This window comes from Drosophila miranda, chromosome 3 (genome assembly GCF_003369915.1).
Source record: "Drosophila miranda strain MSH22 chromosome 3, D.miranda_PacBio2.1, whole genome shotgun sequence".
In the NCBI taxonomy this organism is placed as follows: domain Eukaryota; kingdom Metazoa; phylum Arthropoda; class Insecta; order Diptera; family Drosophilidae; genus Drosophila; species Drosophila miranda.
The window spans coordinates 15,906,086-15,931,089 of NC_046676.1; the positions used below are offsets into that span (position 1 = coordinate 15,906,086).

The window sequence follows — 25,004 nt, forward strand, 5'->3', positions numbered from 1 at the left end:
ATACATAATTAGTTTCTGACACCTCGAAAATATCCCCCGGGTCCGCATAGCAATGAGTACACGAGTATAAATAAATATTAGAGGTACATAATCGTATTATCGTTACGGCCGATGATGTATAGAAAATAAACATGTTTGGAGATGGCTGGCATGGGATGCGCGTTGCCTGGATTCGGTGCGGAGGAATGACAACTTAACATAAAATAACTATTAAATGCTGCAAAAGGGTTTTGCTGCTCAAGTTGTCCTCCGCGACCGCGACAACCGCGGCTGTCGGCTGCTGCTGCTGCTGCTGCTACTGATGCTGCTTCTTCTGCTGTGTCCTTATGACAACTCAGTCCGACTGCTGCCACAAAAAGTGGCAGACAGGCAGGCATAAATCAATGTTTCTCGGCGAGCAGTTGACGTACTCGATTGTCGATGGTTGATGGTCGATGCTCGAATGATCGCTGGCTGGAACGAGCGTGCCATAAATTATTGGATATTTGACAGTAGCGCTCATGTAATGAGAGAGAGAGATCACCAACTGCTTAATTGATAAGTTTTTGTCTTCGTCCAGGTCTGGTCTGTCCGTCTGTTCTGCTCTCCGGGACCTTATCACTGGTCGTGTGACTGCGTGATGTATTGTTAGCCGTGACCAAATCGTGTAATAAGCCGTCCCATAAAATTGCCAACTTCGCGGAGATAATGGCTTCGAACTAAACAACTGCCTGATGGTTTATCGCCCCTGTTAATCTGGCGACATTATGTCAAACAAGGACAGGCCATGGAGAGTGTGTTTGTGATATGGGCCCACGGACGCGTCCGCTCTGTGATCCGGCTCGAGGTCCAGAGGTCCCGGGCTCCAGAGCTCCAGAGCTCCACAGCCATCTCCTTCTCGCCAAAATGATCGATTGCGCGCAAACGCATTGACATATCGACATGAATCTTGCATTATTAAGCAACGCCAGGAATTTTAAATGAAGACCGAGACGAACATCCAGCTATCCACCTCGCAGCATCTGACATTGGCAACTGTTGCTGTTGCTGTTGCTGTTGCTGTCGCTGCCGTTTAGCTGCGATTGTTATCGTAATGATGCGTTCGAAGGAAAAGCAAAGGCGAAGGCAAACGCATTCCACACTCACCATCGCCGTTGCCATCGCCTTCGCCGTCACATTCACACGCCGTCCGGGAAAGGAAAGCCTGGACAGGAAGGGCTCGTGAGCCCTGGGACGACGAGCAATGCGAGAAAATTAATAATTTCGCATCGACACCCAATTGGCAGAGCCTTCTGTGCCGTCACAATGACAACCGGCTGATAATAAATTATATTTTATTTCTTTTCAATGCTAATGCAATGACGGGCCGCAAATTACAGTCCTTATTCCTATTTGCGGATGTTCAGGTGTTCCAGCAGCCATTTTGGTTGTAATTAGAAGAGGAATCTGTGGATGGAACCCTCCCCATCTGGTAAACCTATGCTCAGAGATTTACAAATTCTAAACGTGTAAATATGCTGGATAAACACACTCCAACTCCCTCCGTTGATTGGCGCTATACCCAATCCGAAATTGAAGTCATAATTGAAATGCAAATCGCAGTATTAGCTGGCCAGTTCGATTCGAAAATGCAAAATAATGAGCCAGCGCCAATATTTGTCTCCGCAATTAACATATTCAAATATGGTCGAGCTTCTATCTGCATTTCGTTTTATAATAAGTGCGTGCGTGACTTTTGGTTAAAAATAATTCTGCATTTCCCTGTCAGTCAGTCTGTCCCGGCACGATTATATCAGCAGTACAATAAGTCCAATCAATCAAACTGTTAATTAAGTTACACGCAGTTGATTGTTTTTTTGTTTAACCAGGTATCAGTTGCACAGGGTATATCTAATTTGAGGAGAGGTTTGTCACAGAAAGAACAGGTGAATAATGTTGCCGATGTTTGTATACCCGATGTGCAGGTATCATATCAGTGTTCCATACTATTAGCTGTACAACCGAAAACGAGTTATTATCAAGCTGAGTGTCTCTATGGGTGTTCACCGATTCGATTTTTAATTTCTGTAAATTGGTTTCTCTGCCGTTTCAATATACCTACTATATGAGAGCATGAATGCTTTACGTTTAACTATTTGCAATGAAATTAATTTCAAATTGTTATTACCAACAGATATAATTTGTTCTGCCAAATAATATTTCCCCGAGTCCATAAGTTGAACCAACGTTCACAGGGATTCCGAATGACATACGAATATCATATACTAGTATGTACATATTCCTTGTATGTGCATTCGATACTTCAAATATTTATTTGCACGCATCGAACAAATCCAATTTAAGCTACAGACAATAGTAATCAATTATGCAATTGGCAATTCAGTGCAGCCCAATATCGGAGTGATCCGTCCCAACCAAATCAAACCAAGCCAAACTAAACCCCTCTCTAACCCATTCAACTCTTTGGCCTGTCGGACTTTGCCAACTGTGTCAGCTGTCAATTGCATGGGACAGCCATCACATTTGCATGCTGGACTCGCTCTGTGCAGCAAGGTGGCACGGACCAGATACCCCAGAATGATATAGAAGTTATATGCAAGCGGGTACTGAAAAATTAAGTAGCCCGTGAGATTTATGGGGTCCGGCAGCAGGAGGACAACTGCAGGACTCGGACAGAGCCAATCCTAAGAAAGCCGAAGCGCCGCTTTCCAGCTGATTTTTTGTTGTCCTGTTCTTTGTTTCGGCCTTTTATTTGGACCGACTTGGGTGCACTTTGCGATTTGTCAAAGAGCGCAATGTGGCCAAGAGAAATGTCTGGGCAAGTTTGCTGGCGGGCTGCAACTTGGCTGCCAAAGCCAGCTAAAGTTGCTTTGCTTAGAATTTATCTACTGTCAGCTGTCTGACCAGCCCTGGTCGCCCTTCAGTCGCCCCGCACGGAACATTAAAAAAGTTATGACAGTGTCCTTGTTGACTGCGTTACAATTCTTTTTCTGCTCTGCTACTACTGCTTCTTGGACAGGCTTGGCCATTGTTTGGCAGCAAATTCTTGGCCAGTTGTTTTCCCAGATTGTTGTTTATTTGTTTACGGCCAGCCAGGAGCAACTTTTGATGTCCTGGCAAAAGACTACCACTCTCCCTCTCTCTCCAGCGCGGGTGTCTGGCTCTTACCCGTAATGTCAGAAGTTTTATGCATCCTTGGATGCTCGACTGGCATTCACTTGAGATTTATGGGTTGGAGCTTTCGCTCCCACCATTGCCTTGGTCAATGACAGCCATAAACATTTTATATGAAATGCCCTCTCAGCGCAGTGCTGCAACGCCCTCGGAGCTCATTAGCCGCATGCAGGAGCAGGAGCAGGAGCGGGAGCAGAAACAGTAGCAGCAGCAGATGAGGCTGGGGATGAGCAGCAGCAGCAGCCAGTGACCCAGGCAGAACCAGTTGTGGAACGATGTGACATGATTGCGGACAGATTGCAATATAAACCCGAGCCAGCCACTGCATCTCCAACTGTAGCGGCAGCAGCACCACCACCACCACCACCACCACCACCAGAAGCAGCCACTGGCACATAAAACACAGGTCCACACAAGTTGTCAACCAGTTGGCAGCTGCACGGAAACATTTGCTTCCTTAAACAGTTGGCCAAACACAGTGTGCACTAGTCCAAGACCAAGTCCGAGTACGAGTCCGAGTCCAAGAGCAAGACCACGAGCAAGTCCAATGCCAATGTCGATGGCTTAAATTATGGTCAATGGAATTTTTATAGATTTTCCAAAGGCCCACAGAGCTAAGGAGCTAGCTGTGGCGGAGCTGCTGGACCGCACAAAAAGTGTGCAACAAAATTAAATGCATTTCATAATTTCTGCAGCAGCCTGGAGATGTCTGGGTCCGCGTCTGAGAGTCGATGCTCCTCGTAGGGGCACCCGTTCTGCTGGGGCTGCGGCTGGGGCTGGGGCCGCGGCTGCGGTCGCTTTTGGCTGCAGCAAGTGCAACATTGTCTGTCTGTTAACTTATTGACACCCATATTTGGGATTGAATCATTAAAGCCAGTTTAGCTGCGCCTCTCTGGCTCTCTGGCTCCCGGGCTCCCTGGCCAGCGATCTATGTATGTATCTGCCCCATTACCGTCCCGCTGCGATCTGTCCGCAGCCCGTTTAGGCCTTGTTTATTTGGCTATTGTCTTGGCCGTTTTAGACAAATTTTATTGGTTTACGCACGCGTACTGACGTTGACAATGTGACCTTGTCAGCATTAGTGACAAGCGGCCAAAGCTGTTATCATATTTCTCTAGCGGAATTGGATTGAATCGGTTTTGGTTTGCTTCGTTTTTGGTATGGGAAAGAGACTAAATGGCTCAAAGAGAGAGGGTATTTTGGGATGAGCGTCCGTTAAGTCTCTTTAGAGCGTCTATTAGTGTTGGTAAAGCGCCATTTCAGTGTTGCAAATGACCGCATAACTCTGCAGAGGAAATATTGATGGATCTGGAATATCTACAATTTATCAATGACATCTCAACCCATTTGAACCAAATTGAAGCAATTAATGCCACACTAACCATGGGAAACAAATCAAGTTCCAGTTGTGTTCATTTTGATTGCATACCTAGCATTATAACACCGCCCACAGGGGCACAGGTACAGCACAGCTATCAAAACGATCTAATGAGGCACTTAATTTGCCTGCCACATTGCCATGCTGCCGGGGTGGCATTGAGCGTAGGTAGTCCGACAATCACACCTATCTAATAACTTCATTAACCAATCAATCAACCCGGCAACACACTACTCCCGGCAGTACAATGAGTCATTCAGTCGAATCGGTGGCACACGTGAGTGGCCCCCAACAAAGAAGAGCCCCCAGAAAGCTGACGAAGTTGTTTTTGTCGCAGTGTTGTTGCAAGTGCAGCCGAAAGCACAGCAGAACGGAGCTTAAAAGCCCCACAAGCTTCCGCGAATGCATGCAATGCTCGGCGCTGCCCGGTCACTTCCGGCTCGGTGGCACGAATGCACACGAACGCGAGCATATGTGGAGAAAAGCTCCCATGTGCGTGGGAGCCACGAAGAGATAGAGAGAGCGTCGGAGAGTGTGGGTTAGTTTCCCGGCCGCATGCACATAAGCTCATTTCCGCTCACTCTCCCACGCTCCCGACTGGTTGGGCAGGGGCTGTCAAAAAGATACCGGAAGTAGGAAATTCGGGTACAAAATGCATTTCGTGTGCGCCAACATTTCCGTTACGGACGCCGCTAACAGAGCCGCAACAGTACCGGAGCCGAAAGCCCTGATAGCCGGACACTGGAGCACCGTTTAGGCCGTGGCAACAGTGCAGGCAGGCAACAACAGATCACACACACACAAATACAGAGACATGTGCGTAGGCCATGTAACGGTTAAATGCACTCGTGTGTGAGCTTGGAACATGTTGGCCGTATGGTTCTTGTCACGGCTAAGCCCGTAATACGGTTTGACGGAAATGCATTTTGAAATCGCACATAGATTTTCCCGCCCCCACTCGAAATAAATTGTATGAGCTGCTGCCGCTGCTGCTGCTGTTCTCTGTTTAAATTCGTCAAATTGCAAAGTGCAACAATAGCTAGAAGCTAGATAGCACTGGTCTACCTCTACGAGCGTTCGAGGATGTTTAAAGAAACTTTTGTGACAAATTGTGGCACAACTCAATAAAAAAGGTTGTTAGGAGCGTGACCTGGAACGTGAAACGCTGTCGAATCGATAGAATAATCAAAGGTCTTTGAGCATAAAGTTCATTAAAAACATTTTTGATGTGTAAACAATTTTGTCTTATTTAATATTTCTAAATGAAGTGAATATATAGTCTGCCCTCATCTTTCTTTCTCTTGGTAAACCCTCATTGTGGTGGTGGTCTTGCCAAAGGAAGGGTAGTTGGTCCGCATTTTTTCCCAAGTCAAGGATTGGCATAGCCGCCAGCTGTTCCTAGATAAACCCTTCCAGTTCCCGCTCCAACCTGCCCCTTTGGCAGGGCGAATCCTTTAAGTAGTTTTGTGTAATTTGAATATAAATACTCATTTAATTAGCAACGCTGCTGAGAGACTGACTGGCAGACCTTTGATCTCTCCAGCAAATGTGTAAATATTTGACATTAATTACAAGTTGTATGCAGCCCCACATCGCTCCCCCTCACATTGTAGAACTCGCCATCAGGCAGCTCAGACAGCTCAGGCAGCTTGTGGCGGCAATAACTGGAAAATTTATTTAATATTCACTTATGAAGCCTGCTGGGATGCTGAAGTTGCGACGGTGGCAAATTGCTTAAGCGCTTATTTGTCAACTACGACGTGGGCGGGTGGGCCGCATCCACAGGCCTATAAATTATATACATTATGTATATAGGCAGTGAGAACTCATTAATAGGAAGTATACGTAAGTACGCCGACTCAGACGCAGCCGACTCTTAACCCATCACGGCATCAATTATTCAGGCGGCACGCGACGGAGACGGCGACGGCGACAGACGAGAAATGGCCGCCAGCAAAATGGCGGCAATGTCGAGTCCGTACCGTTACACACTTGGGAAATCATGTGCGTTCCTCTGTGTTTGTGTGTGTGTGTGAGAGAGGTTGGAGGATCAGAGCTTTTGGGGAGCGTGGTTGGTAAACAGCTTGAAAGCCCCAAAAGTTTACCCCCTGTCCATCGATGGAACTTCCAAAAATAAACAGTCAACTACTCGAAAGTGTGGATGTGGAGGCGGTTGCACTTGCAAAATGAGTACCCAAGTAATGGAAATGCTTTGTACACAGCCAAGGGGATTTCCCCGATGATACAGTCCACAAGTGGTAGTCATATTTACTCGTACATAGTATATCTTAAAGGAATTGCAACTTATTGCAATCATACACTGATTTGCACAAAAAGAGAAATTGTCTAAGCTTTAACTAGTTTTAATTCAATTAATTATTTACCTTCGGACAGAGGACAGTGTTACAGTGCACGGCTACATATTTCTTCATTCAGTTCTAGGCATGTTTTGCTAATTATGAATTATGAGCGTTAACCAGCAGATAATTGCTCGCTTGTGTGAAATATAACACTGTTAATTAATCTACCGTGTGGGTAGAGACAAGCCATTGCACATGTCCGGCACTCAAGAATTATCTAATGAAATTCAAGACTACACTTTTGTTTTCTGTGAAATGGCTTTGGTCTAATCAAAAGCGAAACTAGACTTAAGCTTAAATATTATCGTAATTATTTAATTCTGAATATTTGTAGGCACTGTGCACTTCTTTGCAAAAAGCAAACACTCATCTGGAGCTCTATTTCGCCTATATTTTATCCATTCTAGTCGGCCCTTTCCATGCTCTGGAAGCCCAACCTCCGTTTACTTTTAGCCCCAGCCTCAACGGCCACATCTAAGGAGGTCTGCATCGGCATCGCGGCCTGAAATTTACTCTGACCATTCGGCGTTTAACATGCACTAAATTCATCGCTGGCCACATCTTCACATGGACCGGGCCAGGAGTCGCTGCCCCTTTCGCCCCATTAATTTACGCGCACTTTGCAAGCACTTTGGCTGGTGGATGCTGCGCGATGCTTATCTGGCGGATTAAACCTATATCATTTCATTATTATTCGGCGGCTAACGGTGGACCATGGGGCGCTCCCTTTGGTGGGTAACATTTCTAAATTAATTAGCAACCCGGCGATGGCGGTGGCGGTGGCTGAGCCAAAGGCTTGGCTCCTCTCCGCTTCGGTTCGGTTGAGCAACAATTTTTGACAGCATCAGCCAAAAACAACAGCAGAAAATGCTGGAAAAAAAAAAAAAAATAAAAAAGAAAAGCCAGTTAACATTTCGGTAGTCGGAGGCTCTCTCTTATCTTTGGGCCACACGATGCCGGGCGACGTCGACGACGACGACAATTTATTGACAAGACAATGGCGCTCAACGTATGTAATTAATCTCGACATAATCTGAGTAGATAATTTTTGCAGCTCGTTGTTTGCTGCCACCGCCAGCGATGTTGGTTGGGCTCTTGTTTTTGTTGCTGTTGCCTGTTTGTGCCTGTTGGCGGTCTATTTTGGTGTGTGTTTGTCTCCTCGTCGCCCGCTTTGGTCATGTTCTTTTATAGCCGCTCCTGTGCCGGGCCCTGTCAGCTTTATGAAGTGCACATGCATCCCATATAGAGGGCCAGGGACAACCAGCGATATTGTCCTTTTACGGCCTTCCCCCACATTGCTGGCCTTTTTCAATTAAGTAAAATGCAACAAATGCAATCTGCAGAGAAATGCATTCCATAAAGTTGAGAGAATGCCTTTTTCCGCCAGCTTTTGTGGGCTGTTCGTCGAATCTGGGCTGGGCCTGGGCCTCGGCCTGGGCTCGGGTCGGACTTTGGCCTAGATTCGACCTGATGCCAAAAGTGCTCTAGTCATTAATTTTGTGCAAAACTCTACACTTGGGAGGAAACTGAGAGTATGTCCGACGCGATGATTCGGATGGAGAGGAATCATAAATCTAGCTGCATAAACAGTACTGGTAACCAACAACTTGGCTTTATTCGAACGCCCCTATCCAGAAATAGATTATATTTATGTTTATCTTATTACAGGTCATTTGCTTAGTCGGGAGCAGTCTCCGGACTACTCTTTTTTACACTTTATGGATTATGAGTACGTGGGAAAGTTGAATTCATATCAAATATTTAGTATGAAATGCTGTAGTGCAAGCAGAAACAGCCACACCCACTAGGTATCTGCCTCCCCCACTGCAACAATGAATTTACATTAATGATGAGGCAGCCCCAAATCCCGACCCTATCCCTCCGCCCTAAGCTACACCGCATCCTCAGCCGAACTTTGGTGGAATCGCAAAGCAAATGAAACTATGCGGGCACTCTTTTTGGTATTTTTTTTTGTTTCTTTTTTTCCTCTAGAGCTGCCTGTATGCAACTTTAATGCCAGGAATGGGTCTTCCATCTACATACGTACTGGCCTCCATCAGACACTGCCTGTCGTGCCTCCTTCCTACTGACTGCCGAGCGTCGTCTCCCTGGGTGGCCATTTGGTCGTTTGGCGTTGGCATATTTTATGGCCATGCATATTTCAGATAGCGAAAGTGAAATTATGAGCTGCTATTTTTGGCAAACTTTTGAGTGGATCTCTCGGTCGATGGCATGCCACACCACACCCCATGATGCAACAACCGCAGCAACAGTACTCAGCCACCTAATGTCAGTCAGCAGACGGTGCGGCCTTTTTGACAACTCATCAGAAAGTTGATTGCCATTTAAAAGCCGGGGTGAAAACGATATTAAAAGATGTTGGCTTGTAAAGTTGTTAAATTTAGTGGAAGTGGCACAGCGAAATGTCAACTGCCACGACTACTTTTCATAGTTTATGCTGCGGGGAGTGGCAGCATATCGGTGGTAATCTGATTTGATGTGACATCGAATATACAGCAGGGATACCCGCCAGAGACGCTGCTGTCTAGATAACCTTAAAATTCGTTCCTTATATTTGAGTATTCTATTGTTTCTGCCTAGAAATTCTCAGGTGCTAAAGACTAAACAGAATATAATTAAAACTTTAACAAATCATGTTGATATATAGATAAGTTCTTACAAATAGTATAACTGTAAAAATTGTAGAAACACACAATAAAAAGTTACTTCTCCTTACCCCAGATGGGACTCGAACCCACAATCCCCGGCTTAGGAGGCCGATGCCTTATCCATTAGGCCACTGGGGCATATTGTATGTGCTGACAAAAATCCGCCATAGGCTGCGCGTGTGCTGCCGGAGAGCAACGCAAGAACCAACCACTAAACAATAGAACATTCTTTGGAGGAAAACAACTGGGTAAATAAAGGTATTTTTCAATGGAAAAACGAATCAAGAACAATATTGACTTCATTTCTGGGTTATATTTGTTCTTTTCGTTATTAAGAACATTCGCCATTTGTGTATAATCTAAAATATGTTTTCTAATATTAATATTTAATATTCAAATATCAACGATGTTGCTTTATATTTCGATTTTACAGGTAAGAATGGAGGAACTCAAGGAACATAAAGTAAATAATCAACAGCTGTGTAAATACGCATACAGACTGCTGTACATATGTACATGTACATATATGTACAATCTGCTTTGCTATCTACGCGCATGTTCTGCCCGTAGATTGTATTCGCACTTAGCCACTTAGTAAGACGTGCCCCAGTGGCCTAATGGATAAGGCATCGGCCTCCTAAGCCGGGGATTGTGGGTTCGAGTCCCATCTGGGGTAAGGAGAAGTAGCTTTTTTGAAATTTATTTTTATTCTCTTTATCATTTAGTTTTCTTCTCGCTTGTTCAAAAAACATATTTTTTTCATAAAAATAATACTGGAAATACTAGAAAGATTTGTTTAAACATAAATAAGAAACACTAGAAAGGTAATTTCAAATAATAATGTTCTAGTACTAAAGGAATGTGACATAGTTTCCGCGCCTTTAGTTCGTATTAAAGTAGCAGGTTATTGGCCCATTTGTTATATGCAAATTGGCATTACATAAACAGCAACTGTCTGCTGCCTGTCTATGGGACTATTGATTTTTGTACTTGTGTGTTTTTCGGTTAGTGTCTGGAAAAACGGCGCATTTATTTATTACAACTACATTAAACCGAAAATGTCACGACATTAATTTCGCAAATGCGATTAATAAACGTCAGCATAATGTCATTGTTTGCAAATGCCCCAAGACTCGATGGTTGTTGTTGCTGTTGGTGTTGGTGTTGCTCTTTGGGGCAACCATTATGCACAAGCCATTGACCACAAGTCAAGCAAAGTCAAGTCAAGTCTAGGACAGACAGCGAACATGATTTACACCCATCCATTGTCTCTACTTGTACACAAACATTATACTAGGAGTCCGGGCACTGTCCCGGCAATGATGGAGACCCGAATTGAAGCCGTGCAAGGTGTCCGAATTGTGCGTGCTACTTGTAGCGCGACCCAGATCACCGGGTCGGTTCTGGGGTCTGGCCATCTGGAACATGGCACACTAATTAGAGACCGAATGGAAATTAAAAACTTGCAAATTGAAAAAGAGAGGCAGCAGCCGCAGTGTTTCGGTGCGGCATGGACCGACGGAGGGGCGTGGCCCGGAGTGGCATGTGCCCCGAGGCAACTGCTGCGAAGAAAACCTTGAAATGTCGCTCACTCACACAGAAATGAAAAGCCAACGCAGCGAAAAAGTTTTCCAGGCCACAAATCGCTTTGGCAGCCGGGCGCATGCAAAAGCCAATCTTGATTACAATCAGTATCAGAGGTCCGTCCGACAGTCAATGGAGATGCTGGGTGGAACGAAGGTGGTGGCAGCAAGGCGGCGAGGCGACCCGGGAGGAGTCAGGAGGAGGGCTGTGCCCATCAGGCCGCATGTTTGCATGTTGCCAGGCGATAAAGATCAAATGAGAAATGAATGTCGCCGACGCAGCCTCCAATCTCCACTGGGGGGGCTGCTGATGACGGCCTAGTTGCATGCTGCGTGAATATTTGCCTTGGACCCGGTGCACGGTGACAAGATTTGTGTGCCACCAGCTGCAAACGAGAGCAGGGCAATTTCTGGCCAGCAATTAACACAGCTCGTATGTCCGAACGATTCTCGAAATTCGCATTTATTAGCAAACTCCTGAGCAACACTATTCCAATCGAGAGCAAGAGATTGCCATTCGATATAGCCAAATGGGTTATGGAAGAGGATTTTCCAATTTAGAGTTGACTATCCCTCTGTTGTTTCCAAAGAGTTCTCCCTTTCGATTTCCACTGCAATATCACCACCGAATCGTTTTTCCATGATTACCTCAAAAATAATATTTTCCATCAAAACGAATTTTATTTTGGCTGAGCGCTTGCCAAACCAGTTCGATTCGATTCGGTGCCAGTAGACGACGTGTTCGCTTGATGTACCTACAACTAATTGACAGCTTCCAGTTCTGGCCACCTCTTCCTCCTACAACTCCGTCGCTCCTTCGGCCGGCACTAACTTTTCGGAAAAGCCGTTAACAGAATTTCGTGATATGTCACGCGTCCGGCAATGAGCGTATACAAAAAAAAGTTGCAGCCAGAAACCGAAACCTGCCCACATCTTCAGGTCCACCTCAATTATCTGGTCGTCTATGCGGTGGCAGGGAGGAGGGGAAAACTCAGCATAGACCGTAAATTATTTTGCTTGGCTGTGCAAATTAATTTCAACTAACTGACAGACTAGGCCGGTCCGGCCTGGCAGACTGGCAGAACACAGCATATTCGATTGGTTATGTATATTTTATGACTGAGACCCACACCCCACTCGCCCCACTCTCGATCCGCTCGGGGTCCCAGCTGCGGCTCCAAGCTCCGAGAGCTGTCTTGGAAAACACGTCACTTGCCCGCCAAATTTGGCTATCAATTTGGCCAATTCTTTCGTTGGCTAGCCAAGCCAGCCGTTCTCCTGCGGCAGTGACATTTTCGTTCGCCTGTCGCGTGCCTCAGACTCTCAGAGTTTCGGCCGCAGCCGCAATTAGCTATTGACCCACAAAAAATCATTGGGTATTGAATATGTATTTGGCAATGTGGGTTAACCGCTAAACCACGCCCAACACGCGCAGGGCAACAGTGCCGGAGTTGAACTATGACATGGTGGCCATGATGCAGATGGCATAAATCAAAGCACAGTTCATTGTAAGTCGTCTATGCCCCATAGACGACTATCAGGCTGGAAGATGCGCCAGGAAGAAGAAGTAGGTTTGGCTTTCACGCCGCTTCGAACGGGGCACACCTGAACTATTGAAACATCAGCGACTCAACGTTTCTGCTAACTGAATCGACTGCCGCAAAACAATGGAGACTCTCTACCATTCCCACATAGACAAAAGCACACACAAACACACTCACAGACGTAAGAAGCAAAAAAGAGCCGCGCAAATTAAAGTTAATCGAATGCCTTTGACCTTTTCACACACACACAGGCACACACAGGCACACAGGAGGGGGCATGGGACGGCTGCCCTTCTCCTGGCTGCTCCGACAAATGCATTGCACTGCATTCGATTTGCAATTTCAGATAAAACAGAGCCCAGAGCCAGCCCCAGAACGTTTGGCATTCGTCCAAAGTATAGATGGAAGTGGAGTACACCCTGTGATGTGTCTATTCCAGAAAAAGCGACGAGTGACCTCCAGTGTGGTGTGGCGGTAACGTGAATACTGGCGCCACTCTCCTGTGGTATGGCACTTGCCAAGGGTTGCCTTCGATAGATTGATCATTGATCGATGGTGGTAGTTCCATATACCCCAAGCTCTACAACGTGGTCAGAGTATCTCCCATTCGCATCATACCCTAGCCTCATACCCTGCCTTGAGAATATTCCCGCCTGGAAATGTTATGTGAACTGAAAATTAACCTTAATTAAATTTGTCATATCTGAGTTGTATAATCAGACAAAGGCTGTGTCCTGCCCGGACCGCAATCTGTGTGTGGGCCAGCGATTGCGGTTGCAGTAAGGGGCGGCGGCGACTACAACTGCCGCTAATGTCAACATGCCAACAAAAAAGTGTTCAAGCCCACAAACAAAAAATCAAAGAAAAAAGACAAGATCTATGTTCAAGCACAGACGATTAGAATCGTTTTAGCCGACTAAAACACACCTAATTGCTGGACACGCCGTCATCCGTCCGTCGGCTAATTGAAATCTCGCCCCCCCTCGCCAGCGACGTTTCTCATTCTTGTACCAGATTCTTTTTTTTTCAAGGTCCACTTTGACTAATTTGTGTGTGTGCGCACAAACCGCCTTTCTAGATAGCTTTATTTTTATTATTTCTGTCGCTGTACAAAATAATTTCAGTTTTATTTACCTGTCTTTGGGGTGTGGCCATCCACGTTTCGCTCTGGGCCCCCGTTCAGAGAGTCTACCTGGCAAGCGACCTGCATTCTGTAAACATGCAACGCGCGAATTTAGCGGCGGATATTAAATACTGGCAGTCGCATTCTACCATTTTTATGGGAATCAAATGGCTTGTTTAATTTGAATTGACTTTTTGAACTTGGAGCCTGCACGTGTCGCTCCTGAGGGATATCAAACACAAGAAGCAAATCTTGAATGTCGTTCCAGTTCAGTTTTTCTACAGAAATTTCCCTAATGATTTGATAGCGAGTGTCGGAACTGTGTTCATTGAAACCTGATATAGTTGTGCGATTATTGGAATTATTGGACTACCGGACAAGTACAAACAATCAAAAATAACATTGATTGCGAACCTAATGAGACATGAAAAGATTAGTAAGGTTTATACCTTTATTACCAAACATTCTACAAAATTCGAGTGTTTTTGTAGGCAATATATCTTATGCCCGATATTTAAAATGAGTATAGGGGTATATTAGATTTGTGGTGAAATTTTATATCCGGACTTCTGTGATATGTCACTGTTACAAGTATATTTCAAAACTTCGCTCACCTCCTTCCGCCTCCGCAAAGGACGAAAATCTGTGCCATCCACAATTTTGAAGCTACGGGAAAATTAAAAACGCACAATCATAGAAAATGACAATATCTACCAGATTGCCGAATCTGGATCAGATCAGATACATTTTATAGCCAAAAGGAAAAAATCTATTTGCAGTGGCTAAGCAGCGCCCGACGTCACGCTCAGACTGATTTTCTGTGATTGCAGTGCTTTAAAGCATTCTGAAAGTACCGAAAACAATATTGAAAAACAGTATCGTAGATAAAAACGTTTCAGAAAGTTTGCAGTGTAGGCTGCCAGGCAATTGATAGTTTTACCATAAGCTATCGCTGACTCGCTTTCAGAACTACAGCATGACACCCAAAAAAATACAAATAGAACAAGGGCCAAGCCCAGCCTCTGGCCGTGGCCCTCGCCACCGCAGAAAGGCAAACAAATGCAATCAGTGGAAAAGCTTCCTCCAGATCTCTCGTGGACAGTGGAGACAGTGGAGACAGTGGATACAGTGGAGGGAAAACAAGTTGCAGTTGGGCGGAAAAAGTGGGCCAGGTCTGGGGCAGGGGGTAGGGTGCCAAAGTTTGTGGCATAAACTTTTAATGAGTTCTTTTTATTTGCGATTTGCATGGCCACGCCCACCATTTGTCACACAAATGAAATCTGCTGGAGCGAAATTGCATTAAGTTGCCTCTGCTGCTCGTTTCCAAAAGAACCCCGCCCACTCCGATGACATTGCCTACTTTGGAGGCAAAGTTTCGGTCAAAGAGCCCCATCTCAGCCACATTCCCAGCTCAATGATGGGAGAAAAAACAAAAATTACGAAATAAAATAAATAAATATGCCTGAGCGCAAAACTTTTAAATTGAAAATGCGCTTTGAATATTTCAGCATTTTGCATTTTCGCATTTCTCGATCCTGCCGCTTGCTTTGTCTCCTGCCTCCTGCCCCGACGCCATCTTGTGCGGCATTGCGCTTGCTAACTGTACTTGTGCTCATCTTTGTCTCCATCTCCATCTGCGCTTCCTGCCTCCTTCCCCTCCCTTGTACTAGCCTTCACACTGTCGACGTCTGCGAAAGGCGAAAATAATTTGAAATTTTAATTAAAAGTATTTGGGCAAAAGTTGCTGGTAAAACTGCCAGCGGCTCTGCATTTCTATCACCAGACAAATACGGCAAAATCAAAAACACAGAAAAAGAATCAACGAAATCGGAAGCGAAATTGGCAAGCCAGAAAGAGACAGCAGCAGAGTGGGTGGGAGAGAGATGGAGAGAGAGAGAGAGAGAGAGACGCGAGAAACTATTTCCGGGCCTGCTTTCAGCCTTTCACTCGATGGCATTTCAGCTTAAATTTTAATATTGCCGCCAGAGGCAGAAATTGTGCACTTGAACATGCAGCGTGGATCTATGGAAAGGACGAGGGACGAGGCTTTTGGGGGACGTTGCAATTGTTGCCAACGCGACAAGTGTCCCCCTCTTAATGTCTCTACTCATTTCAAAATGGGCCGTTTATGCGGTGGAAAATGTTATTATGTCCGATCTTGATGTTTTCACTTTTTATCTAGAGGAAAGACATTAAATAACTTGAGTTATGGTTTCCCCTTCTGCCAGATCGTAGACCTAGTGCATGAACCCCCATTAGACATACATTTTAACGCTTTTATTGCATATCTCTGCGTATGTGATGCAAAATTACAACATCCTGCTGTGGGTGGGGTCTTTAGTTTTTTCTCCAGCTGTAATTAAAGCTTAGGAGCTAGAGCCAAGGGGAAGGAAACTTATAGGTGTCCAGAAGAGGAGAAAAACGGAAGGGAGACACTGTCTGCCGGGCGGGCTGCTGGCCGGGCTTGTCGTATGGAGTGCAACGACGAAAGAAACTTTATTAATAAAAGTTTTTCCTTTGGTATTTTGCCCAAGTATTATTAAAAACTTTCATACACGCAGCGCTGCCAGCTCGCACACACATACATATACACATAAACATACCCGTAGACGTGCAGATCCATACACGCACACACACAGATATGCGAAGACCCACACATGCAGACGCCAACATATGTCGACGTCTGTTGAAACATTCGAGCGTTAAATTGTGAGGCCCTTTTTATGCATGTGACAATATTTGTTACTCTTGTTTCTCTTTTAATACCCTTGCAAAAGGTATACTGAACTCAAGCAGATATTTGAGACGCAGGTCGACTTCAGTTTATCCTTTGCCATGAGCATGACTGATAGTCCCTCCAGCTTTTCACAGATATAAGGGACATACTCGAAGGATCAATCGGTCCTGTGGGCGAAATCCAACAAAAAGTTACTTATTCATATTTTAGTAAATAGATTCTGCAAGGGTATCTGAGGCATCGCCTTCCCAAGATGCAGGTTTTTCTTCTTCTTTAGCTGCTTTCTGTTTTGCTTTTATTAATTTTCGTTGTCATGGCAGACAGTCTTCAAAGTTGTGATGGTGGGTGTCGAATCAGGACCTAATTTGGCGTTGTTTTGAAGGCTTCACACGTCAATTTGTTGACGCCAGAGGGAGACAAATTTAAAAGCTCTTCCACTTTTTAGGCGAACAATTTCGAATTTAAACTTTTCAATGGTTTTTTAATATATTATTTCAATATATAGTATGCATCTTGCCCTTAACATATTTCTTTAATGCCTTTGTGGTTGTGTCCCCCCTAAAACAGAGTTCACTTTGGGGTCTCAACACAAATCCCGTAAACATCAAGCTCTGAGCCTCATCTCAGAACAAGCTGAGTGTATAGCTTTTGCAGTTGTAGTCGTATTTCAGCTCTCAAACTATTTGCACATTGAGTGCATGCTTATTAGCATCGGAAAGAGAATATCTAATGAAGTGCGTCCCGTCCATTAACTGCAGAACGCACTGGGGGCCTTCCCTCTGGGGTTAGTTCCATTAGAGAGGAGGCTGGCTGCCTCTGCCAATTGCCATCTGTCTCGCTGGCGTTTTAGTTTCACTTGTTTTTTTACGGCACTCACTTAGCTAGACAAACTAAACAACTAATTAAAGTAAACCAAAGGCATTTACACAGAAAATTCGTTGACCAGTTGGGCGGAAGCAATAGCTAAGCGCACACACACACATTCCCATGCAGACATTCAGATGCGGATACGACTGCAGATGCAGATATGTATGGACACATTGGCAGATCCTGCCCCAGCTGCTGGTGCTGCTTGACACCGACACACCACACACACTCGCCTCACACTCACCCTGTGCAACATGAATATGCAAATATGAGCCTGTCATCCAGCTCATTTCCATTCTCGTTTACGCTCCTGCCATTTACTTCAATTGGGTGCGTTGTTCATTAATTTGCTGGCTCTCGTAGATGGGAGATGGAGCCTGGATGCTGGATGCTGGGGCGATGGGAATGCTATCACAGCTGCTGGCCCGACATCGATATGGCAAACGGTTGACTTTGTTGGCTCTTAATTGATTGCAGCCATTTAGGCAGAGCTCTCTCTTACCATTCACATTCGTGTGAATCTTTGCACTTGGCTTTGAATTAATTAGGGAGGAGACACTCACCCAGTCCCAGTCTCAGTGCCGCTGTTAGCCATCAGATGCTGACGTGAGGCACAGAAATGCCTTCGAGAGTCAAGGAAAGACGAGCCCCACATCAGGAATCTTAAGTCTCCCATCAGAAATACAACCGTAAACGAGAACAAGAAGTGAGCAGAACATTGTTCCTACAAGCTTTCTTTATCATAAGTGAATTTTGTTTCCATCAGATATTTTTTAGCATACTCTACCGATCCATTTCTCTTAATCTTTGCTTTCCGCCGAGAAGGTTCAAAATACTTTACAACCTATCGGAATTTGTACTTAATATATGTACATAGGTACATCAACAATTTCATAAGAATCGGTCGAGCGGTTTGGGAGAAGGATGAGTTCATTGTATATAAATTTATATTTTATAGAATTTTCGTTATCTAACGTTTTCAACACTAACCATGTGATGAGTGTGTTTTAACATTATAATTAATCAAATAAACGTTATACTGACAAAAGTAAATTCCCTCTGAAAAATCAGGCACAGATTCACTGTCCGCCCATTCACTAAGTGCGACTTTAAAATTTTACTGTATGGTAGGGCCCCACCAATTAAATGGTGATATTTTATTAAAAGAGACACATTGCCTTTACCATTTCCCATTTACCAATTTCCATTACCATGGCAAATAGATGCTGCGATTTTCGCTCATTTTGCGGTGCAACTGAGCGTATACGCAACGAGGGGTAGACCGGTGCCTGCCACCATGGGCAGGTGTCTCGAGCGCCGCCGTTGGTTGCCATAACGCTGACGCTGACGTGGCAGTGGTCTCACACCTTCATAAATCCAAACCCAAACCCAATCCTGAGACCGAGACGGAGACCGAGTCCTGGTGACGCCTGCACTCCAAACAGCCGCAGGAGGGTTGCAGACAACGCTGCTATTTATTCCGGATTTGTCTACCTTGCCCCTTTTTTTATTTATGTTTGGCAGACGCCAATTTTCATGGCGGTCTCTCCGACCCCACAACGGATATGCAGCTCAGCAGTGTCTGCCTCCGCTGGTCCTGCTGGTCGCGTCTTCTTTTGCGTCGGATCTGGTGGAGAGTCTACATCCCTGCGATTTCTGCTGCGGCCATGCGGAAAATAAAAGAAAGCCAAGCCCGACCCCAATCCCAATCCCTAACCCCAAACTGTCGTCGTTGCCGTGTGCGGGCTCACCTTTGATTGTCTTAGAGCCGCTTGGCAATGCTGGTCAGACCTTTGGTTGCCGAGTAATGAAATCTGCCCCAAAGCAGGGGTAAACACGTAGGGGAGGGATGGATGGATGGATTGCCGGGGAGCCTTTTCCTTTGTTTGCTATCTGTACAAAACATTTTTGCTGTAAATATTTTAACTGGAAAATGCTTCTGCTTATCCTGGCTCTGCCTTTGTTCTGGCTTTTTCTTGTGGGCACATTGGAAGCGTTTCGAAATTGTTGCCGTTCAAAGTGCACTGCCACTGCTGCCGCTGCTCCGACTTATCTGTCTTCTGTCTGTCATTTGGCTAAACACTTTAAGGAAACTATTGCTGGCCAAGACTTTTGATTAAAAAACTTTTGGCCAGCCAACAGCAAACAAATTCAATAAGCGCCGCTCCGAAAATCAATACACAAAATCGCCCACAGATGCCAGACTTACTAATCTAAGCCACAAAACACAGCCGCAGAATGGTGCGGCAATGGAGAAGGAGATGCGACTCCAATGGAGTCGGTGTCGGAGTCGGGGATTGTTAGTGGGGGGAGGCACATAAATTCAAGATGTGGCCATAAGATTTATGACGATTGCGAACATGAACGTGGAATTTTTGGCGTCCCCGCCAGGAAGAGAGAGAGAAAGAGCAAAGCGGCGTGGCGCGGTGGCAACATTTGGGAGCCTCTGGCCTTTGAGCTTTGCTGTGGCTAGGACTGTGGCTGGGGTGAAGAGGGGCCTTAAGATGGCCGGCAATTTACAGTAGGCATATAAAATACACATAAAAATTGAAACTGCTCTTCGGGCCTCTCCAAGTCAGCAGACATGGCCGTCCGGCCGGCCGAGAGGGCGTATACTTTACGCATTTTAAGTTTCAATTCCACAGTCGAATTTATGGCCAAGGCTGCGAATGTGGCGGCCGCTGCTGCTGTGGATGCGGATGCGCCATGGCTATTTTATGGCCACTTCCGCTGACCAAAAGTCTAAGTGATTTCTGGCATAAAAGCATTACCTCCAGTCAGATAGAAACTTGCGGAAAGAGAGTGGCAGCAGAATATATATATCTTGGGCAATCCTTGAGCTAATGAAGAACTCAATGATGAAGCTCGCGACGGAGAGCAAATGCTTAAATCAAATTTTTCACTCCCTTATTTATCGGATGCTTAATGAAATCCGGGAAATATTTTTCCACGCCATTTCCATGGCCAGCAATCAATTGTCAACGTCATCGCGAGTCTCTCCTCGGCCGTGGACGTGGACGTGCCGCGTCGAGACGGAGGACCGACGACCTCCATAATCCGGCTTATTATGCAAAGTAAATGCCACCGACTCTGTGTCCCTTTGCCTGCCTCTGATAATCTTTGGCGATATTTCATTGTCGTCGTCGCCGAGCCTTGTAAATGCGTTAACAGCCCTACGATTCGTCTCCGTCTCCTTCTGCGTCTGCGTCCTTCTGCGAGTCCCCAATTCTGAAATACTTCCGCTTCCGTTTACCGCTTATGCACTTCCTCTGCTCATTTGTCGCCAGTTTGTTTCTCATATCTCTCGACCGTATCCTTGGACTTTTTTACGGAGATTTTACGCTGTTGCCGACATATTTTCATCACATGCAAATTTCCATTTCGCAATTGTCCCGCAGCAGCGTAATTTTACCAATTTCCATAAACTGTTTTCAGTTTCAGTTCCAGCCTCAGCTTTCTGTGTTATCCCATTTCCTCGCTCATATCATGTGTTGATGTGTTTTCCCTCTCGCTTTGATGGTCCGCCATCCCCGTTCCGGGGAAAGGACAAGCAGGATTTGCATTTGCGGCAGCACTTTCCCCTTTTCTGCCTCATTTCCATACTAAATGGTTTTTCTCGAAATTGATGAAGTATCAAATTATACGCCCAGCTCTGAAATGATTCCGATTCCCATTCAGATTCTTCGTCGCATTTCGGACACGTTTCATTCTATTTGGGTCTCAGCTGTGGGCCATTACTTAGCTCTAGGAGTGATATGATATTTTCTTGAATATTCCTATTACAGCCATTGCTTTTCCCCATAACAAATTCATTTTCGAAGTCCATTTGGGGGTCGCTTATGGCTTTCTCTGATATGTTTTTTCCTGAAAAGCAATTGATAAATTAAAATATGTTTACCATTATTTTATAGATCGAAACTTTATCGAACGGCTTTGTGATTATTTCTTTTTAAACTAATACAAAATATTTCCAAAATGTAAGCTAAATCTGATTTTCCATGTCCTATTTTCTCATTTAGAAAGTAAGCACAAATCTGATGATACAACCCCTTGATGATCCACCTTTAAAGATGCGATTGCATATTGAGCAGCTTCCCCACTTCCTGCCCCGTTCTGCTTCTCAGGAGATTTCAGGTTTAGTCATTTTTGGCCCGGCATTGGAATGACTTCATTTAGAGCTCTCCGACCGCCTTACCATGCAAATTCGCAACTGATTTTGCGTTGAAATCACATTGTCATGAAGGGAAGGAAAACCGGCGACGTATGGAAAATGCAAAAGCGATTTAAAAACTCTAAAATTAAGCCATCATAAGGTTTTACAGCCGGCCATCAAGCTGGAGTACAAGGTGGTAGAACCCACAGCGAAGCTCCACATAACAAAAAAAAGAAAGGCACAAATGAAAGGAGTCGAAACGAAATAAGTGCAGTGCAATGTCATTAAAGTAGACAAGCAGACAATGAGGAGGAGCATCAGGGACCAGGACGGTGGGAACGCTGGGCTATGACCAACATAAAATCACAACACCGAGCAGATAGGAGAGACAGTCGAATGTGTGGATGGGCGGGCGTCCTCGTCCTGGCCGCTTATCGGACCACGTTTGTGTGTGTCCTTCCACAGGGTGCTCCTCATCCTTCTGCTCTCTCTGTGTGTGCGTTACGTATACGTGTACGCTGTAATCTGTGCTTATAAAATGGCAAATGGCAGGGCTGCAGAGGGTTTTTAATTGTCTGTGCCGGATGGGCAGCCTTAAATGCTTCAGGCAGGAGAGCTCTTTCCTCACACAGGGAATGGCCAACGACTTTGTGGAACTTTGGCAGGGCGCAGAAGAAAAAATTTGGGAGGCAAAATACTCGTAGGGTTGGGCTCTTGGTTTTTTAATTAAAGCCCTCTCGTAATATTATGTTAATGTGTGGGCGGGCGGCTGCCTTTGTGGCACTGATTACGCATCTGCCAGAGAACCTGTCAACTCTTTGGCAAAACCAATTTCTGGGCGAGATTGAAGTGCCAGCTAGAAAGTTATAAAAAGTAATTGGCTGGCAGTCATTCCACCTGGTTTGGCCATTCCTTCTCGTCCGAATGCAAATTGAGTGCGCTATCAGCAACTGTCCCTGTCCTGTCCACCAGTCCTCCTGCCTCTGACCTGGCCAACTGCTGTGGCTGTCCCCGTCCCCGTTCCCACCACAACTATCACAACAGTGGGAGTAACGGCACTAACGTTGCTCACCTGTTTTGGCCCTACCAGGCTGCAGTGTGCCCTTTTTCGGGCGCTATCGCTCTCTCTCTCTCTCTCGCTCTGATGTCGGCAGATTTAGCGCACGTAGCACGATTTAATAATGCCGCCAATTGTCATATTTGTGCAACGAAAATGGCTCGCCATGCAACGGATCTGGCCGCAGTTCGTGTAGATCTGCCACAAATTGTTGCAATTACATTTGGGCAGCATATACAGCGGGTCTTCACAATTAAAAGTTACGTGCAGCGCCGTTGGTAATGCCGTTCAGGAGGGCTATAAAGATGTGGTTTCCTGATAGCTAGCGAAGAGTCTGGGAGTCCCTGGGAGAACAATTGTGGGCAAAAAACATCAAAGGATTCGTGGATTTCGTGTTCCGTTCCGATACTAAAATATCGGTAACAGGAATTTTGACAAGCCATGGATAGTTTCACCAGCCATAAGACCTTTGGTAAATATCCAAGATATGATGATGATTCGGAATTTCATTTGACTCTGATTTACTGTCGCTTGGGTATCTTTTCCTATAATCTGGAATTATACAGTTCTATATGGCTTACTTTTATATTCTATTTCTGCATTCCATATTTTATTATTTTAATATTATATATATTATATTTCTCATCTCCTTTTGTTGATTTTAATCGCTGAATTTCTTCTGGGGTGATTGTTGTTTGTTCTTAAGCAATCAATATTTGTCGACTTCAATTATAATTTGGATATACTATCATATTTTAGCTCGTTATTATAATACCATGGTATTATAACTGCAAAGATATAAGATCTAACTTTGCTATCGATCTATTTACAACCAATTGAAGTTTCGGCTACATTTCAGCCATCCTGTAATGCATCGCACAGTCTACGCCCATTTGCAAGAACCACTCCCTGGACAGCTAGTCAGTAAGTCAGTCATCCAACACTCGACGATTCAATGCGTTTTTATTGGCAATTTTCATCCACGTCGTTCTCCTCCGTGGACGCCCGCCCGCCATCCTGCCAGCCAGCCAGCCCGTCTGTCATATCAATTGTCATTTTTAATTGCTGGCAGTTGTCATAACTCGGTTGTTAATTTTACAACTGTTTGGATCTGTCCGTGGAGTCGTTTGATAGCGCCCACGACACATTTTGTGTTGCTTTTTCAATGTTTTTTATTTTTCCTTTTTTATTTATGGTTATATAACAGAAAATTGGCATGGATGGGGCTGGGACTGTGGCAACCATATTCGATGACGGGACCAGCTCCTAGCTGCTTAATATGCAACTTGCAGCCATATTGAATCATCTGAGAGGCCGGCCGCCCGGGGTTTCTGTCATTAATGAGTTTGCAGCTCGAGCTGGAGCTGGAGCTGGAGCTGGGGCTGGGCCTGGGGCTAGAGATGGGAATCCAGATGAAGTCGGAGCTGGTCATGCTGATAAGGTTGAGTCACAGTCACGTAGATATGATTTGAAAGAAATCATACATTAAATCGTTTGACTGGACGGCACGTTTAATTGCGGCCGATAAGGTGTTCCATGGAATCCTCTTCGCCACTGCGACAGCGACTGGGGCCAGAACAAGAGCAAGAGCAAGACCGAGACCCCTCCCTAAGCCGCAATTAGTCAAACGAATTTGTAGCGCCCGGCTGAGGAATTAATCAGAAGTGGGACCCATAGTCATCGCAGTCGTCGACGCACTTAAAATGCAAAATGCGTGCGCTAAATTACGGCGAATTCTGAGCCACAAAAGCCTAGACATTTTTCAGCATGTAAAGAGGCCCGCTCTCCTTTGCGGCCGCCAGTTCTTCAGTTCAAGCCAGACCCAGTCGCCAGAGTCGGCTGTGTCGTTGTCCAAGTAAAAGTTCCAGAGCTGATGATGACTCGCTTTGGCATCGTGCTCGTTGGCGCGTCTACATTTGAATACTAATTGCATTTTGCCTGCTTTATAGACCCGCCAATCTCCAGCGGCTCATTCCCTCGTTGCGGCTTGCGGTAAAAATGATAAACAACAAAGCGCGTCATTTTGACATTTGTCTGTTTTATGCGCCCACGTCTGCAACCACGTTGCCGCATTGCCACGGACCGAAGACGAAGACGGGCGACAGCCCTAGCTAGAGACTCCCACGATTGAGCCTCAGCCTCATCCTCAAGCTCCAGCTACAGCCCATGCTCGGGCTGTGTTGCTGCTGCTCCTTGGTAATCGCAAATGGATATGCGGCTTAGATAATGATCGGCCAAGCAGAGCCCCGTCTCGAGTCTTGGCGGTTGGCTTCTTTTGAACCTAAATGGGGCCTGTTGCCATTGGCCGTCTGCGGTTGCCATGTGCCGGCCAAAATGTTGCTTTTTGTGCCATTTTGAGGCTCTGTTTTTCCCTTTTCAA

General features: G+C 45.4%; 2 non-coding genes across 2 annotated transcripts; one reads left to right on the forward strand and one right to left on the reverse strand.

The window, feature by feature from the left end:
• Positions 1-9,625: 9,625 nt before the first annotated feature.
• On the reverse strand, positions 9,626-9,698 carry Trnar-ccu. Its single transcript has one exon. It is a non-coding gene; the product is annotated as a tRNA-Arg (tRNA).
• Positions 9,699-10,163: 465 nt separating this feature from the next.
• Positions 10,164-10,236, forward strand: Trnar-ccu. The gene has a single exon. It is a non-coding gene; the product is annotated as a tRNA-Arg (tRNA).
• Positions 10,237-25,004: the final 14,768 nt, after the last annotated feature.